This window comes from Marmota marmota, unplaced genomic scaffold, assembly GCF_001458135.2.
Source record: "Marmota marmota marmota unplaced genomic scaffold, marMar, whole genome shotgun sequence".
Classification (NCBI taxonomy): Eukaryota; Metazoa; Chordata; class Mammalia; order Rodentia; family Sciuridae; genus Marmota; species Marmota marmota.
Genome location: NW_025999968.1, coordinates 64,024,113 through 64,041,320, shown reverse-complemented (window position 1 = coordinate 64,041,320; position 17,208 = coordinate 64,024,113). Strand labels below are relative to the sequence as shown.

At 54.9% G+C, this 17,208-nt stretch overlaps 1 protein-coding gene across 5 annotated transcripts in view; it reads right to left on the bottom strand.

The window, feature by feature from the left end:
- Prmt2 (protein arginine methyltransferase 2) overlaps positions 1–10,990 on the bottom strand; it is a 29,131-nt gene extending 18,141 nt beyond the window's left edge. For 3 of the 5 annotated variants that reach the window (XM_048803838.1, XM_048803837.1, XM_048803839.1), the window contains exon 1: positions 137–286. The gene's annotated coding sequence lies outside the window, so the exon portion shown is untranslated. Of the gene's footprint in view, positions 1–136; positions 287–10,975 lie in introns of those variants that run through there. The other 2 variants (XM_015478891.2, XM_015478892.2) reach the window with 1 other exon arrangement.
- Positions 10,991–17,208: the final 6,218 nt, after the last annotated feature.

Sequence of the window (17,208 nt, the reverse complement as noted above, 5' to 3'; positions counted from 1 at the left end):
GTGCAGACCGCGGGGTTCCGGAAGCGGGCGGCAGCCTCGGTCCACCAGCGACGTACGCGCACGACGAGGACCGCTCACCTACTAGGTCCTGCCGTGCCTGCGACCAGGTGCCTGAGCTGCCCATCTGAAAACCTACCTCGGCCGCGTTTCTCCGCTGAGTTCTGCGCCTACACCGCAGAGGGGCAGACGATCCCTACCAGAAGCCTGGGCCGCCGCCCTCGACTCGCGCAGACGCAGTACGCGCGCGCCGTCCCCAAAGCCGGACCCGCCCAGGTCCCAGCCTCCCGCGCAGGCGCAGTCCCGGAAGCGGAACGGCTGCCCAGGGCCCGCGCAGGCGCAGTACACAGAAGCCGTGAAGGAGGCCCCGCCCAGGGCCCGAGGCTCCGAGCGGGCGTGCCTGGCAGCTTTGCCCACGCCTTACGCTCGAGGTCGGCTCACGGGGAGGTCGGGGTGGCGTCCTGCTGGGGATAAGGATAGGCAGCCGGGCCCTGGGAGTCCTGGTGGGGGGTCGGGATAGAGAGCGGCGTGGGGTTCCTGCTGGGGATAGGGAGAGGCTGGGGTTGGGGGGGTGGGGGGGTGGGTAGGGACAAGACGCGGCCCCAGGGTCCATGTTACGTGAGTCTTTTGTCGGCTTTGATAAAAACCAGTGGCCACGAGGGGAGCAACCCCATGGCAAGGACCCCTAGGTACTCTTGAGGTCGACAGCCAGCCACCAGCAGGAAACCACCTCAGTCTACGACCTTAGGAAACCCTATTCCTTCAACAGCCAGTCTTCTGGGACTGCAGAAACCACGTGCCACGGACTGGGTGACCTAAACAGACACTTTCTCAGTCTCAGTGCTGTTGGCTAGTCCTTCTCATGACCTAATTGAACCTCGTTTACCTCCTTAAGACCTCAGTTCACCTTGGCTTCAACGGATGATTGTGGGGGCATAATGGCCCAGAAAAAGAAATCCCAAGGTATTTGTCCAAGAGAAATGAAAACGTACATCCAAAGCAGCCTTGTCTGAGGATGTTCATGGGAATTTTAGTTATAATAGCAAAAGGCTGATAATATTTGTGTGTCAATCAACAGGAACATGGGCACAAGTTGTGGCTTATCCACAGACTGAAGCAGGCCGGAGACCCCCACCCAGAAGACCCTTACCATAATTAAGCAGAAACCCTCACCATATTTGTGGTATATAAGTTGCTCTTCTTATCAGAGAGCTTTTTGCGTAGGACATCGGCTATCGGCAACAATCTGCAGAAGGCACTGTGTTTTGTAGCTTCCTCTTTATTTATAAATGCCAGGTTTGCAGGAAAAACTCGTAAAACCCCTCTAGAGGATGGAAGGGAATGCGCTTGTCATATGAACCTCCTAGCCCCCACCAATAAGTTCAAAGAATTTCTGTACTCATGTTCAGAGGATGAATTCTTAGGTGAGAGCCACCTCTGAACCCTGCAGTCAATAAACCTACTTCCTGAAAAATTCCTCAGGTGTCCAGTCTCTTCTGTCCTACTTTAAGATCATGGCCCATCCACAGACAGTGGTCTCTTTCTACAATGGGGCACTGCTCAGGAACATCATTAAGAAATGCATACTGGCAAGAGCACTCCCCTGCTGCTACTACACTGAGACAGCTGAAATTGAACAGGGGACTCTTGTGACCCTGCACCCTCCTGCGGGCGGGAATGCTGGGAAATCTGCCTGCTGCAAACGCAGAGGCCTCTCTTGGGATGGAAGGTGGTCTCCGGCAAGATGGGTTCCTGGGGGCAGCAAACAACAATGGATCCAGAGCCCTTTGGAGTGGAGCTGGGCTTGAACCAGAGTTTTCTTGCACTGAGGCTGAGGAATTCAAGAGTGTTTGCCCCACAGATTTCGAATCTTCGACTTCCTTGCACTTCTTCCTCCCCATTTTGAGTGGCAGTACTGCTTGTGCTTTCCTGGTGTCTCTCCAGGGGGTGTGGAGGGGCACAGTGTGTTATATTATATTAGCTCCCAAATCTCTGGAACAAGAAGAGATGCTATCAAGGAGCCTCAGCTGCTGCCAGGCCTGGTTTAAACCAGGTATGGGCGAGACTCAGGGGGGTCCTACCAGAGGGTGAACAAGGTTGAACAATGTAAATATTTTGTGGCCAACGGGCCAACCTTGGGAGATTGCAAAGGCCATCCCACTCCAGTTACCTACGGCAAGGGCAGGACCCTCGAGTCTAGGGTGGCCAGAGGGTGTGCTTTAACCTAGAGAAGTGGCAAAAGTCATTGGGTACGATTTAAGTTTAGGATTTGAGGCCTGGGTTTCCATTCTCATACTCTTGAATCCTGCACCACCAGGTTCTCCCAGCAGAAGATTCTTAAAGAAAAGGGCTCACGGCAAAGATGGAATCCAGGACACTGTCAGGAAGACCTGTCTGTAAAATAGGCTGGGGCTGTAAACCTCCTGTGTTCAGATTTGAATTGCTCCTTTCAGTGAGCAAAGGCCTCTGTGAAGGTCTTCTCAGGCCCTCATTAATCAGCCCTTCCAAGAATCTTAAGAGCATTGCTTCACAACACTCTCTCAAAAGGAGCCCAAAATAGGAAAGAGCCTGTTTAAAAGATAATCAGAGCCAGGCACGGTGGTGCACACCTGTAATCCCAGCAGCTCGGGACGCTGAGGCAGGAGGATTGCGAGTTCAAACCAGCCTTAGGAAAAGTGAGGTGCTAAGCAACTCAGTGAGACACTGTCTCTAAAGAAAATACAAAATAGGACTGAAGATGTGGCTCAGTGGTTGAGTGCGTCTGAATTCAATCCCTGGTACTCACCCCCGATTGGATTTGTCCAATTGGGTGAACATCCATAACATTCATGGAAAGCTGCAAGTTATCAGGAGAATGATACCATCAGAGTCAACACTAGTGTGGATTAAACAAGCCCAAAGTAATGCAATAGAAGCCTCTGACTCAAAGCGGGCGGGGTCAAGGCCCAAAGCCAGAATTGCAGCCATGGGGGCCATCAGGAGCAGTGTGTCCCTGCGTTGGGCTGGATCTCAGGATTGTTGTGGACAGTGCACACTTCATGCCTTTCACGGTACCCCTTCAGGTGGGCCTGTCTACTGTGGCACCTGGTCCCTGTCCCACCACTGGGAGTCAGGGCCCTGGCTCTCTAGGTCCCAACTCTTTGGGCTGAGAAGGAAATGTCCCTGAGCCGCTAATCCTGAGGAACTACGCAAAGTGCTTCATCATGCAGGATCCTGACAGGTCCTGGAGTGGGATGCTGAAGGGGCAAGGGGTCTTGGGCAAGTGTGTGGAGTGAGGCCACAGAGTAGACTGTATTTTCACAACAGGTCTCCCACCCAGTGTGTTGCACCGCTCCAGCAAGAGGTGGCTTCTAGTCCTGTCCTTTCCATTGCAGTTGGCCTCATGGCCTGTCTGTAACCAGGAGATGATGAGTGGGCCAGCATGACCTCTGAGGCAGCTCCCCTGAAAGAAGTCCTCCTGCAGAGGACCTGCCTTCCCCACCAAGGACCAGACAGGGAAGTCCAGCCATATGGTCCCCAGACCAACTCCAGCGCCAACTGAAAACCACAAGTGACCTCAGTGGAGAAAAACACTGGCCCAAATCCTTACCTGGAGAACTCCTGGGCTCAAAGAAAGTGTGTTTCTTCAGCTGTACATTTTGCAGTACTTGCCACAGCAGCAACTGGATTCTTCTGTCATGTGAGGAAGGTCTCCCCTGCATGGGAGGCGCAGAGGATGTGAAGTCATTGGTGATGGAGTTCTGGCCGCTTCTCAAAGTCCTTCAATTGCCTTTGGCAGTCATGGGTAGAAACATAAAACTTCTTAAGTGCAGGGTTTACAGTTGACTTTTTAATCTGAAGAAAGTCAGTGATTCAAATATGCATGCAGAACTCTTCCTACTAGCTCTTAGAAATGCTCTTAGAAAAATAATTGAAGAATTAAATGTAGGTGCACTGTCCTAGTGCACTTCTGGCTGCTCTATCAGAACACAATCTGGGTGATTTATAAGCAGTGGAGGCTGATTTGGCTCGTGGTTCTGGAGGCAGGTGAGATGGCGGGGCTGCCTCTGGCCAGGGCGTCACTGCTGCGCTGACATGCAGGAGAAGGAACCAGACATGAACACGCCCACGCCCACGCCCACTGCCACTGACCCTCCACCTGCACCTGCGCTCCTTACTGCACAGGCAGAGCCGTGTCCTTAGGTCCACGGTCAGCACTGCTGGTTGGGGTAAGTTTCCAAAACATGACAAACCGTGGCACCCGCGTTCCTTAAATCACTTCTATCTTTCCTAAACGACTTATTAAAAAATACATTGGGTTTACAAAGAGAACTATTGCCAAAATGTCGTAGAAAACCTTCTCCCGCTTCTCTGAAGAGCAGGCATTTCTGCATGCTACAGAGCGTGGACTTGACCAAAGGCTGCCCAGACTCAGATCTCGGCTGTAACACACCACAAAGTAATGGAGACACTGAGCCACTTTCCCCATACTTAGACAAATGCCCGTTTCCTAGACTGGCTGAGCCTCGGAATACCTGCTGAGCTTCTTCTCCTGGTTGGGATCCGCCCAACCATGACCCTTTCTGGGTAACTTGTCATGTAAGTGCTTTGTAGCTTTGGGGACACTCTGGATCTCTGACCCAAGCAATGTCCCCACGAATGATGCTGAGCCCAAGACTGTGCATATCCAGCCACTAGCAGGGACCCTCTGCCTCAAGGACCTACAACTCTGTCCCCCTAAGCAGTCCTGGGGCCACTGAGCACCTGGAGTGGTTGGGACTGCTGCCACAAAGAAGGGGGCAAGGGCCCTCTGCCCAGTGAAGCAACATGGGACACCTGAGTTGCCTGCAGGTAGAGTGTTGTCACAAGTTGCAAATTCTGTCCCTGCAAGAGTATGGGTATGATTTAAGTTTAGGATTTGAGGCTGCAGCCCTGTGGCTGCAGGCCACCCCCTGGCCAGCTCAGGCTGGGGCAGAGCCAGCCCACAGGCATTGGGTGAGCAGGAGGCCCCGCCTCATAGCGGATTCCACACGGGGGTGCAAGCTGTGGCATCCTGGGCACCTGAGGTTTGTTCTAAAGCTGTGATTACCAAAACACTGCCCTTGTCCCAGGCCCCAGCTGGAGCAGGGGGTCTACAGCCAGGAGGCACTGAGCTGAGCTCCCATTGGGCTGGATTCTGGGTCACATTGCAAGAATCCTGCTAAAGGTTCTAAAAAACCATTCCAGCATGTTCAGAACATGTGCTGGTTAAGTTGGTATACAGACACATTTAGAAGTGTAGCAACAGATGATATATTTTAAAAGATGAACTTAATGCAGGTTACAAGGTTTTTACCAACTTGTTCGATTTTATTATGGAGGTTACTTTAAATTTTAATCCCCCAGTTCTTGCTATGATCTTATCTGAGTACCTTCCAGTTCTAACCAGTAGGTGCTCTACACCCATGGGAACGCTCCACCTCCAGGTAGCATGTGTTCCAGATGACTTCACCGTGTGTGGCGGTGAGCTCGAGGACCAGGTTTCCAGGTTTGATGCACGGTCAGGGTGCAGGCTCCCCAGGACCGAGGCCTGGTCCTGACCCTGGGCGTTCTGTTGGAGAGGACTCAGCTCTACAGCTGTCTGTGATGCAGGTGCATAGATGGCACTAGCTGGTGAGTCAGCCGCAGTCCCTGTGTGGCGTTGGGGAAGGGATGAAGACAGAGAGGCCTGTGCAGAAGGGTCCCACTGAGTAGAGGAACCACCCTGTGCATTTTCTGCTTCCAACCTGACATGATTCTACCACAGGTTTCTAAAAATCTTTAAAGTTACATAAAGCATGGTCCATGTCACAGAGTCTGAGAGGCCACCTGCAGATCCCTTGGGGGTTCCTCTCATGAGGCCAGTGGGGTCCTGAGGACAAACCCACAGAGGTGGCTCTGTGTGTGCGCAGTGCTCCCACCTCTAGTCCTCACAGAGAAAGTCAAAAACAAAAACAAAAGGACAGGGTTTGAGGCTGGGTCCCTCATTTCCAGGGACTCAGAGCCAACAGCCCTGCTTTCTGCTCCAGGTGCAATGGGGACTGGCTCTTATGGAAGGGACACCGGCTTTGGAATGAAGTGGAAGCATGGGATTCGATGAGATGGAACAAAAACAAAATGTGATACCCCTGACACACAGACGTTCTGTGTTCTGTCACCATTTGCCAAATTGGGGGCCCCCTGGGCTCCAGGCACCTAAGTGAGCCAAGGGGTTCGGCCTGCACTCCTGGACCCCAATGCATTTGGCTCAGAAAGATGGCTGTCCTTCTGTTCCTGCCTTCCTTTGCCTCCTGCCTGACTGTGCAGGTTCTTCTGAAAGAAAAATCAGAATTGTAACCTTTGTAATGTTAATGATCCTAGTGATTCCACACGTCAGCTAGGTGCAAGTGTGCTTGTGCACAGGACGTGGTGCAGGCCTGTGCATGTGTGTGCATGCTGTGTGGTGCACACCTGTGTTTGTGTGTGCACACTGTTGGGAGTCTCCCTGAGAACTCCCCGGGCCTTTCAAACATGGCGGTGAATTGCCAGTGGGCAGCTAGAACTCCCCGGGCCTTTCAGATAAGGAGCCCCTAATGCAGCATGGCGGCGGGCAAGTTGCCAGTGGGCGGATAACAAGTTGTTTTGAAAACCTTCTAATTGGCCCTCCCATCTTCCGAACTCGTGGACAGTTCGTGCCCCCCCATGAATCTTATGCAGGGCGGACGTGCGTGCACCGTAGGTGATGACCTGACCTTTACTGTGATTGGCCCCGGGAGCTTCCTGGTTTAAGATAACTGACTCTCACTTTCTATATAAACTAGCACGAGCTTGCAGTAAAGTGCTTCATCTTTATCACTGCTATCTATGTGTGTGCATTTTAATCTCCGACGATGCCATGTGGTGCACGCCTGTGTACATGTGTGTGCATGTCTTAGGGTGCAAGCCTGTGTGTGTGCATGTCTTATGTTGCACACACACACGTGTGGGTCACATCTTGTGGTGTACACCTGTGTACATGTGTCATGTCTTGTGGTACAAGCCTGTGTATGTGTGTGACATCTTGTGGTGTGTGCCTGGGTACATGTGCATGCATGTCTTGAGGTGCACACCTGTGTGCCTGTGTGTCACGTCTTGTGGTGCACACCTGCGAGTTACATGCACATGTCCCTTTGCTCCTCCAACCACCCTGAGACTCAGCTCTTACTGAGGCTGACCCAGATGGCTGGCTGAGCTCTGTCTGCAGCAGGAGGAGCTGAGTGGGATCCGAGACCCCAGGAGCCACCTGGGCCTCTGGGGCAGAGTAGCAGTGGCCCCCTGGCATCAACCCTACCCTCACCACATGGAAGCCTTTGTCTCCCTCCCACGTCCCGAGAACCCAGCCTCCTCTCTCTTCGTGGACATGGCCACTGTCACCAACCTCGTGAGCAGCTTGGTGGCGGGTGGCACTGTGCTTTGTGTGAGGGAACAATGTTGCTGCTCCAGGCCTTTCCTCCTAACCCCCTCCCACCCCAAGCAGCACGGCCAGCGTAGGACCAGCTGCCTGAATAAGCAGAGGCTGGCAGCCGAAGACTGGGGCCACGGAGGGAGAAGGAAGCCCCGTGACTGGAGAGGTGGCAGCAGAAGCTCCCGATGTCCAGAGCAGATGCCCGTTGACCCACCAGGTCTCTCCATGACAGTGCCTTTGGCATCAAGGGTGTGGCTGCCCAGACAGTGGGGTTGGGCCTCCGTCACCCACTCCCAAGTACCTCCAAAGCGCCAGGAGGAAACCCAGGTCAGCTCTCACAGTGCTGTGACCACCCGCCACAGAGACAACAGAGCCCTGTCAGTCTAGCCATACCTTTGGTCTCGGCCCCGGGGACACCATGGCTCCTGTCTGGCACTGTGTCCCTGGCTTGCTAATGGTCTGGGTAATGGCACACCTTCCGCTCGCAGATGGCAGCTCTGCCATGTCTTGTTTTCTAGTTGGAGGTTTCCAACACCAGCCGTCCACGTCTAGCTCCAGGCCCAGCACTTCAGGCGGGGTGTCGGCCTCCAGCCCCATGATCAAGACCTGCATCCTGAAGACCCACACTCTTCTCAGACCCACCAGGAAGCGAGGAATGCCATCCCAAGGCTGGAGGGGCAGGATGGGGACACGGGACTCACCTGAGCGGAGGCCCTGGGTCAGGCGTGGGCACTGGGCAGGTCCATCAGCACTGGCCACTTGCTGGAGGCCCAGGGTGGAGAAGCCTGAGAAATGAGGACTCTGGGGACCTATGCAGGGACCTGGCATCCCTAGGTTTAGCTCCAGGGGACCACGTGGGAGGAAGACCCCCTCACGCTCCAGCACAGACAGGAGTAAAGGAGCCACCGTGACACGGCCCACCAGCTGGCCCTCCACTCCAGGCCTGCTGCCAGAGCCAGGCCAACCTGATTTCAGCAGCCCCTGCCCTCCGTGTGGGCAGAGAGCACTTGGCTTCAGCCCTGCAGCCGCACTGCCCTGGGAGAGACTGGGAAACACATGGAGATGCACGGTGAGGGTTCAGGCTCCCCGGCACCGAGGCCTGGTGCCCTCCACACTACTGCGGGGTTTCCACAAGCTGTGCACGTCCCAGAGGTCATGTGTAGAAGCTCGGCCTCAGGGTGGAGGTGCTGGGAGGTGGAGGGACCTTTAGGAGGTGGGACCTCACAGGACGGGATTAGTTTACAGGGGCATCACCTGCAGAGGGGACAAAAGCCCACCTGGCAAGAGCCAGTTGTTCCAAAGGAGCCCCTGAGCCTGCCTGGTCTCCTGGCAGATTCTGTGATCCTATTTATCATGCTTGCTCTTGCCATGACGACAAGGGAGCCTCATAAGAGCAGATAGGGCCACCTGAACTTGGATGTTTGGCCTCCAAAACTGTTAGCTAAACAAACCTTTTTTCTTTAAAAGTAGCCTGCCTCAATTATTTTGATACAGCAACAGAAAACAGACTAATGCAATCACTAGTGGTCTATTTTCAGCAGTTCCTTTTATCCAATACATCATATTCCGCTTTCAACCAAAAATTACAAGGCAGATTAAAAAGCAAAGAAAAAATAGTCTGAAGAGCCTAAATGAGCATCAGAAGCAGAGTCAGACATGACAAGAGTGTTGAATGATAACACCAGGAATTGTAAAAAGCTATGATCGATGTGTTATGGGATCTAATGGGAAAAAGTGAATGCTGAGAGAACAACTGAACAATGCAAGCAGAGAGACAGAAATCCTAAGATCAGAAAGAAGGCTAGAGATCAAAACTGCCCAGAGCTGATGAGCACTTTGGATGGGTTCCCTGGGAGGCTCATGGCTAAGAATGTGAGGTGAGAACATGAGAAAAGAACCCTCTGAAATTAAAAATCTAAGAGAAAAAATAACAGCAGAACAATCCAGGAAGCACAGAGCAACCATGAGAGGTATGATGTAGCTAGCTGGGCACAGTGGCCACGTCTGTGACCCCAGCTACTGAGGAGGCAGAGGCAGGAGGACTGTGAGTCTGAGGCCAGACTGGGAAACTCAGCAAGACCCTGCTCAGAACACATGAAGAGGTGCAGCTCAGCGGCAGAGGGCTTTTAGGTTCCACCCCAGCCTCACAGGCGACGGAGACAAAGGCAAGTGAGGCGCCCACGAGGGAGCGAGCGGAGAAGACTGGGGAACAGAGGAGGCAGGAGGAGCGGCACTGGTCTCAGCTGGAGCCGTGGAAGTCACGAGGAAGTCACAGGCGCTGCCTGGTGCAGGGGTGCATGTCTCAGAAAGGCAACGGTGCACGGCGAAGCCCACAGACCTGCAGTGAGAGGGCGCGCCATAGTCGCTGGGGCAGCAACAGCTCTCAGCCACCCCAGACCCACAGGCAGGGCGGTCAGGACGTCCAGCCCAGCGGCACCATGGGTCCCCTGGGTACGATGGACAGCTACGGCTGCCCCATCCCACGAGGGCAGAGCCCACTCTTGAGCGCCCACGGACACTCACCAGGACGGACCAACATCCAGGTCAACAGGCGCACCCGAGGTGCAAGGGAACAGAGTCACACAGGCCTGCTCTCAGACGGCCAGATGGAACAGACCCGGAATCAACAACAGAAAGTGGACACCCCCACTCAGACCAGAGAACCGCCGAGGCCCGCTGCACTACGGAGAACAACCCTTCCTAGGAGAGCTGGGCAAGAAGCGTAGATCCATCCCACGAGCAGAAGGAGAGTCTCCCCATCACCCACAAGCTCACTCTTTCCACATACTGTCTTAAAAACAGAATTTTAGAAATCACTTAGACAAAAGTTACAAGATTTCACTAGAACTTTTTTTCTTGTTATTAATGTATCAGTCTGTCCAACCAAGAGACAGAAACCACTCAGTAATATTTCTGTACTTTTTGAAAATATTTTTTAGTTGCTTTTAGTTGATGGCACCGGTCCCTGCTCCTTTATAATTCATACACAGTGCTGAGAATCGAACTCATTGCCTCAACATTCTAGGCACGTGCTCTACCCTGAGTCACAACCCCAGCCCACGTGGTGACTCATGTAGTCCAGCGGGTGCCCCAGGCCTGTGAAGGACACCAGGAAAGCTGGACCCTACAGGGGAGCCTCTCAAGGTCTGGCAGGGCTCAAGGGGGCTGGTAGTCGCTGCCCAGGCAGAGCAGGCCCCAGCCTGAGCTACAGGCCCCTCGTTGGCCTGGGGATCTGCAGGGCCTGGGGTGCCACTGAGGTTGCTTGGTGCCAGGCCCCACTGCTCCCTGCCCAAGCCGTTCTCAGCGCGGCATTGGCAGAGGTGTTTGGGGAGCAGGACAGGTAGTCACACGGCTCTGCACCTCTGCAGCAGGGCTCAGGGGCAGGGACCAGCACCGTCAAGAAGCTCTGCTACTGATGTGTCATGAGCCATCCCCGCCCCCAACCCCACGTCTTCTGCCAGCACGTATGAACAGCAGAGCTGGACCTCGTTGGCCATCAGGGCAGGGCGGCACTGGGGACCAACCTCACTGACTCCAGACCCAGAGCCTGGGCTGCACAGAGGCCTGGGGATCCTGAGATAACACCAGGCACCAGCAAAAGCACCAAACAGAAGGCCACACGTGCCACCAGAGGCAGGGAGAGGAGCCATCAGAGTGGACCCCACACACCCCTCCAGAGCTCACGTTACCAGCTTCCTAAGCCCAATCCTTCCAGGTTGCCAATGACCCCACCATCAGCAACTGCTGGAGAAGTAACACAGAATGGCCTGCCACCTCCCACCCAACCTCGGGCAACCATGTGACGCCCAGAGGACAGCCCTGGGGACCCAGAGTGCTGCCAGGGCAAGGACACAGCAGGCTCCAGAGCTCTTCTCACTGTGACCCGGGCTGAGGGAGGCCAGGGAGGGGCTGCGTCTAGGGAATTGGAGTCCCACGCACCAGTGGTCCACGTCAGACCTGCCCAGAGCAGCCTCCGTGCCACTGTCAAGGCCCAAGAGCACAGAGAAGGCATGGAAACACCACAGAGCCCTAGAGGCCTCTGCCTGGCTACTGCTGGTGCATTCGTGGCTTGACAGTGGTCAAGTGCCTGGCTTTATAGCCCCAGCTGGCCCTGGTCCCACTTTGAGCTGCTGTCCTCAGGGTAGAAGCAAAGATAATGCGTGTGGAATCTGAAATCCCCACAAACCATTTAAATGTGCTGCTTTTCCATGGCATGTAGTACAAAATGCCAGGGATGGTCACCACATCTCAGGCACTGAGCCCTGCTCCTCCTGGAGGCAGAGGGCAGGACCTCGATTGCAACCGGGCAGCGAGCAAAGTGTGTAACGGGCCAGGCGGCCTGTGGCCAACACCCCGACTGCACGGGGGCCGTGCTTACCATGAAGAAGCTCCCCTCCCCAAGTCATCACCAATAGTTTAAAGGTCAGCTCTATAGAAACCCCTGGACAGAGCAGCTCAGAGGCCACCTATCTGGAAGCCGTTTACAGACAGCAACTCTGCTGCTCTACCCCTGTTGTCCCTCAGCCTCATTCTTTGGATCCCTGAGACACCTGGCTGCTGCATCTCAGATCTGGGGACAGGCTCACTGGAGGAGGCTTGATGGGTCCCTGTCTCCGATGGGGGAATGCTGGTCAAGCTCTGCTTCGGTTTCTCACCTGGGACATGAACCAGGTCCTCCAGATAGGTTCAAACGTCCACTTCTTTCACTTCCCAGCTGCTCGGCATGATGGTGAGGTGCCCTCACCCTGAGCTGACGAGTCTTGGTCTCAGGTTTTTGGGAAAGAGGCGACAGTAATAGCGAATCTGAATTGTCAACTAGATTGGATTAAGAGTTGTCAGGGATTATGGGTGTGTCAATAAGGGTGTGTCTAGGAATGACTGGCGTGTGGGATAGCCAACTGAAATGGAGATCCCCCCTAAGCATGGGCAGCACTGACCAATAGGATGATGGCTTGGATGGAATAAAAGTTGGAAGAACCAGGGAGCAGCAGCAGATGCAAGCTCCATTTTGAACGGGTTTTTGATTGCTGCTGCGATCGTCTGAGGATATCGAGTTCTTGCTTCTTCACTCTTCCAAAGCTGACTCTGCCTTGGTCCTCCAGGAGGCACCGTTGGTCCATCCTGTTCTGGGTCGTCAGCCTCTTGGACGGTGCACCTGCTGGTTCTCCCAGCTCTCCAGCCTGCTGAACACCTCATTCCAAGTGACTCTTGAGCCCTGACGCGTTCAGCATAGGAATCAAACCTCTGAACTGATTTTAACATGACAGTGTGCAGGTACATATCTATGTCAGAACTCAAGGCCAGCGTCTGTACATTTCTCTACTTAGTTCAGCAGTGTGACTACCAAATAGGGTGGCCTTCAGTAGATCAGGAACTCTTGTTATTTTTCAAGACACTGACAATTCTATCTTATTTATTTTTTTGGTACCAGGGATTGAACCCATTAACCACTGAGCCACATCCCCAGCCCTTTTTATATTTTGAGACAGAGTCTTCCTAAGTTGCTGAGGCTGGCTTTGGACCTGCGATCCTCCTGCCTCAGCCTCCAGAGCCACTGGGATTATAGGTGTGCACCACCTCATCTGTCTTCCCAGATAAATTCTACATCTGCTTCTGTTATGTTCCTCACCACAAAAATAAACTTCCAGTCATGTTTTTATTTCAAGTGGCTGAAATTGATACACAAATTCAAAGCAAAACAAGTTCCTGCACTTTGTGTTCCTGGACATGCTTCCTGACCTTGGCTGAGGGCTGTGCTAAGGGAACAGAGACCCCTTCTGCACAGCAAGCCACAGGGTGCCCTGGCTGTGCCTCTGTCTTCCCTGCTCTCACTGGCATGCTGGCCACCGCAGGCCAGGGGGCCACCCCAGGGCAGGACCCACGCCCTGCCTCCCTGCATCTGCTGAGACTTCCCACTGACTGGGAGAGGAGGCAGGCGGAGGGGAAAGCAGGGTGGCAGACTGGGGGAGTCTGGGCAGCCTCTCCCTGTCAGAGCTGGAGAAGGCGGTGACAGCTCACCCACCAGTGCTCCGGAAGGGAGGGGACGAGCACAGGCTGAGGAAGCTGGAGCTCAAGGAGCTCCGCCAGGACTAGTTCCCGCACCTCTTGCAGGAGAGCCCTGCCCACAGGCCCAGTGTGCCTGCCCTCCAATGACCACCACCACGTGTCCTCTTCTGAGCCACGCTTGGTCACTTCTGGAAGCCCATCTGGACCTCCCTGAAAACCTGAGGACGTGCAGGTGGCCATGGCAGTGGGGCAGGCCAAGGGTACGGGTGGAGGGTCAGGGACCTGAGGCCAAGCTCCTGGGCAGCGACAACGTGGCTGCACGCACACGTGCAGCACTAGTCCTGGGACAAGAGGCCAGACATACCCACGTCTGCCGAGGGCCAGCCCGGCAGGCACGGCGCGTCCTCCAGGTTCTCATCATAGTCCATTTACAGACAAGTTGGGCAACTTCTCTTTTCTCTCTTGGGAATCAAAGAGCAGGAGGCGTGGACAAAGTCGTGGAGACACCGAGGGAGACAGAGAGGAGAGTGCGACTTCCAGGAGGTCCCGGCCGTCGTCACCATGGTGACCACCGTCTGCCAGGAGTTCTCTGAGCACCAGTGAGGGAGGAAGGAGAGACAGCAGAGCTGTGCCCGAGGGACGAAGGTCCGCAAGGGGGTGGCAGAGCTGTGCGGCACATGCTGGCGGGCAAGGCTGACCTGCTCGCAGTGGAGAGCCGAGCTCTCCAGCGCCGTCCTCAGTGGCCGCACCGCTGCTTCTGCGGCACTAGGCTCTGTGTAGGGACTGCTGGACATGATCCCTTACGAGAGTCCACCCTCAGCCAGAGTGAGTGCTGCTCAGATCCCGACTCAAGAGGACAGACGCCAGCTGCAGCCCCACCAGGTGGCCCCAGGCTTCCAGTAAGTGAGAACCTGGGAAAGGACGAAAAGGCTGCCCGTCCTCGCATCTGTGGCTCTCAGTGCCCACCAAGGCTCACACAGTCGGATGCCTCCTGCCTAAACTAGAGCAAGACCACGCAGAACAGGAAAAAATGATTCATAAACCAACGGTACTGACATCGTCACTCAGACTGATGATTCAAACTCCACATGGGGTGGATTCTCCTTCTGGGTGACACTGCTGGCCCTGTGGGCATGTGTGTGGCAGGAACAGGTGGGCCAGGTCAGGGCCGCTCGGCCCTTCCAGCCAGGCGTGCTGCAAGCCTCCTCTCCCACCTCCTCTGCTGTCTGTGAAGCCAGAGGCCTCACTGGGTTGGGGTGCTGTGTGTCACAGTGGGTGGCAGGCTCCCCGGATGCTGCTTCTTGGTGGAGGTCACTACTGGACTGCTCTGCCGGAGCTCAGCTTTCTGCCTGGTGAAGTCTAGTCAGGAGACGTGGTGGCCGAACTCGCTTTTATGTCTGCGTGTTCAAATACACCAACTTTTAAATTCAAGTTATGAATTCAGGAAAACTCAAATTAGTCTCACCTGCCCTACTTCCTGTTTTGTTTTATTAAGGGAATAGGTCCGGAAATTCATAAATCAACTGCTTGCTTGTATTTGCATTAAATAAAATAGTGCACTGTCCAGTTCTCCATATCCATTAAATATGAAATAAAAACTATCTGGGCCTGGGGCTGTGGCTCAGTGGTAGAGTGCTTGCCTAGCATGTGTGAGGCACTGGGTTCGATTCTCAGCACCACATAAAAATAAATGAATAAAATAAAGGGCCATCAATGTCTAAAAAAATTTTTTTTAAAAAAGGACTATCTGCCAGACTGACGTGAGGAGTTAAAGTCCCAGAAGTGGGACTGCCCACGGCAGGGAGAGCAAACCTTTGGCGTGTTTGTCTCCTTGTCCTTTCTGGCCTCTTCCCCTGAATATTCCTCAGCCTCTCTCAAGGCTCCCCTGTCTTCCCCAGCCTTCCCCCAACCTCCCGGCCTCCCGGACTTCAACTCAACCTCTCCAGCCTCCCCAGGGACAGAGTTGTAGAGACTTTGGCCTGGGTGGTCACGGGCCCATCCTTGGACCAGTCAGGAGGGAGAGGAACAGCTCTGGGTCCAGCTCAGACACCTGCTGACCTCAGCACAGGCCTCTGTGGCTGGCTGACAGGAGGCTGGGTGGGCCTGCTGGGCTGCCTGCTCCATCCTGCTCCCAGGTGCCCAACGACTCCACTCCGAGCTGGTGCCAGGGCAGGACCTGAACCTTAGGGCACAGGCTGGTAAGAAACACCACATGTGCCTTTCAAATGCCAGCCATGGCATCCACAGGCTCGTCACCACCAGCTGTGACCCAGCCCCCACAGGGCACAGCCATCAGCCGCCGCCTGGCTTCACCAGCACCGCTCACCTCACAACCTCCGTAACCCAGGGCCAACGAGTGAAGCGCCAAGTGTCACAGGTCGTAATTAAGACAGGGGTGGAGTGAAGAACATGCATGTCTGCTGCCCCCTCAGCAAGTCAGACTGGGGCAGTGGGTCCCGTGAAGCCGAGGGAACTGGCTGAGCTCCTGAGTCTGCTGCTCTCAACGTGGCCTGGAAAGTCACCAACATGGTGGCCTTGGGTGTGCTGCAGCTCCCTCACGACTTGGACCCTTCTGGAAGTGGTGGCTGTGGTGACTGCTGGCACTCGGCAGCTCTCCTGGAGAACCTGAATTCCCATGCTGGCAGGACTCCCGCACTGACCATATGTGGGCAGACCCTCCAAGGCGGTCACATCCCTGGCAGGGATGCTGAAGTCCCCACCAAGCAGCCTCAGGCAACTCTTAGAGCCAGAGGGGCTACAGCCCAGGGAGGACACCTGGGTCCTTTAGCTGCAAAGCACTCACACTTTCAATGCCATGGCTGGCATCTGAAAGGACACCAGGCCAAGGTCCACAGGGGCAGTGGGGCTACCAGAGGGGCTTCCAGCTGGGGCAGACCAAACTCAGGAAGCGCTCTGGACAATGCAAGGCATGTGGATGGGAGTGTCAGGGGCAGGAGCAGCAATGGGGGTGGACAGGAGGCTGGTGTGGGAAAGCTCCAGGCCCCAGAGGGTTGGGAGGCACAGATGTTCCTGGAGACACAGCCCTCAGCTTGTGGAGTGTGCAGTCTGGTTCCTGGACCGCATGGTGATCAGTCCTGAGCTGACCACGGCCTCCTCTGACAGAAGCTGGCCGTCGCACCTTCCCACTGGCGGACAAGGCTCCGATCTGTCCTCTCCAACCACGCTCTCTATTCTGATGTTCACTTTTTCATAGTAGTTGTTTTAGGTGGACGGGGAATGTCTGTCCCCAAAGCCTTTCCCTGAATGATGCTCTGGGAGGTACAGGGACCTGAGAGAAGTGGGGCCTAGGGGGAGGTATTCTGCCCCTGGGGCTTGGCCTAGGCCTTCCTCTCCGTCTTGTCCTGGACACAGGGAGAATGGCTCCGCTCTGCCTGCCACATGAGGCTTCCCCAGAGGCCCAAGAGATGGGCTCCTGGGCAGAGACCCCAGAGCCACCCAGGGTCCTGGGAACACACCTGCTGAGGGAGGCAGCCCCGGCACAGACCTGGTGGCTGCAGGCACCCTCCTGCCACGCCGCACCTTCCCTTCCTCAGCACGCGCTTTCCTACTGGTGCTGATGCAGGTGTCACGCACAGCAATCCCCCTCATCTCCTCAGGGCCTCTATCCACAGTGTGGGCCACTGATGTCCCCTGTCACAGAACTGCCTGTCCCATCGGTTCTCCTCCCAGGTATTCCGAGAGTCCTGCCTCGGGTGTGAATGTCAATAGCAATTGCAGGTTCTTGTAGGAACCTTCTTATTAACAGGTAGCGTCCTCTGCATCTG